This window comes from Triticum dicoccoides, chromosome 6B (genome assembly GCF_002162155.2).
Source record: "Triticum dicoccoides isolate Atlit2015 ecotype Zavitan chromosome 6B, WEW_v2.0, whole genome shotgun sequence".
Classification (NCBI taxonomy): domain Eukaryota; kingdom Viridiplantae; phylum Streptophyta; class Magnoliopsida; order Poales; family Poaceae; genus Triticum; species Triticum dicoccoides.
The window spans coordinates 670,450,625-670,452,666 of NC_041391.1; positions in this window are offsets into that span (position 1 = coordinate 670,450,625).

Below are 2,042 nucleotides of genomic sequence, written 5' to 3' on the forward strand. Positions count from 1 at the left end.
AACACTCACTGTTCATCCAAACCCCCCTGCAACGCTCAGTGTCCATCCAGAGGCAGCATCGATCGGCTTCAGTTAGCCGCAGTAGCGAAGGAATCGCTCGATCGCTCGGGTTCAGTAACGCGTAGCCTGCAGTGCAATCACTCGAGTTCAGTTAGATCCCAATGCCTCGCACACATGCATGTACGTGTATGAGAGAAATGCGCATCGCTCGGCCCCCGACCACCCACCATAACCGAGAACTCCCCGAAATTTTCCTCGCCCTCGCTTCTACCACAGTTTTTTCCGTCATGGACGGCTCAAAGAATGTCATGCAGCTGCATCTCCGGCCCGCCCAGGACGAAAAGCCCATTTTCTGTCATGATTTTTTTCATAGAAGTAGGATCCCACCACATCTATGATGATACCGGGTTTTGTAACAATTATCGTCATAGAAGTGTCATAAGTATGACAGAAAAAAAATTCGTTCGGCCCAAAATGTCACGGATGTGTCTTTTTTTGTAGTGAAGGGAACCCGCCTTGCAATGTCGAAGACAATCTGTGTGCCGGATATATCGTCATTGAAGCCAGGTTCGGGGGCTACTGAGGGAGTCCTAGACTAAGGGGTCCTTGGGCGTCCGGGCTATGTGATATGGGCCGGACTGATGGCCATGAAGATGCGAGATAGAAGAACCTTCCCCGTGTCCGGATGGGACTCTCCTTTGCGTGGATGGCAAGCTTGGTGTTCAGATCATATGCCTTCCTTTCTCTGTAACTGACTCTACAACCCTAGATCCCTCCAGTGTCTATATACACCGGAGGGTTTAGTCCATAGGACAAGAAAACAATCATACAAGCTAGACATCTAGGGTTTAGCCATTACGATCTCGAGGTAGATCAACTCTTGTAACCCATTATACTCATCAAAGTCAATCAAGCAGGAAGTAGGGTATTACCTCCATTAAGAGGACCCGAACCTGGGTAAACATTGTGTCCCCTGCCTCCTTGTTACCATCGATTCTCAGATGCACAGTTCGGGGGCCCCTACCTGAGATCTGCCGGTTTTGACACCGACAGTGACACCTGCAGCAAAGGACCAGCGGCCAAGTCTACAGGGCCCGGACATCTGGCGGCCAGCCCGGACATCCGGCCCCGACCAAGAATTCCGGCTTCCAGCCCGGAAATCTGGACACTGCCTATCCAGAGAGCACCGAGGCCGACCCCGCCAGCCCAGACATCCGTCCATGACCCCAGACATCTGGCCCCTCGCGAAGTCCTGGACATCCAGCCCGACACGCGGACATCCAGACTAGCCCTATCCAAAGAGCTTCATGACGGCGCCAGGCCAGCCTAGACATCCGGCCCGCCAGCCTAGACATCCAGCGTCTCGTGAACGCCCAGACATCCGGCCTAACGCTCGGACGTCCGGCCTCCCCTGTCTGCGTATAGTGTAAGGGTTGCTACGTCTTGAGCTTGCGTTGGTTTTCCTTGAAGAGGAAAGGGTGATGCAGCAAAGTAGCATAAGTATTTCCCTCGGTTTTTGAGAATCAAGGTATCAATCCAGTAGGAGGCTCCTCAAAATTCCCACGCACCTACACAAACAAACAAGAACCTCGCAACAAACGCAATAAAGGGGTTGTCAATCCCTTCACGGCCACTTGCGAAAGTGAGATCTGATAGAGATAATATGATAAGATAAATATTTTTGGTATTTTTATGATATAGATTGGAAAAGTAAAGATGCAAATAAAAGTAGATGGTAAACTTATATGATAAAAGATAGACCCGGGGGCCATACGTTTCACTAGTGGCTTCTCTCAAGATAGCATAAGTATTACGGTGGGTGAACAAATTACTGTCGAGCAATTGATAGAAAAGCGAATAATTATGAGATTATCTAGGCATGATCATGTATATAGGAATCACGTCTCCTGCCTGCATCTACTACTATTACTCCACACATCGACCGCTATCCCGCATGCATCTAGAGTATTAAGTTCACAAAGAACAGAGTAACGCATTAAGAAAGATGACATGATGTAGAGGGATAAACTCATGCAATATGA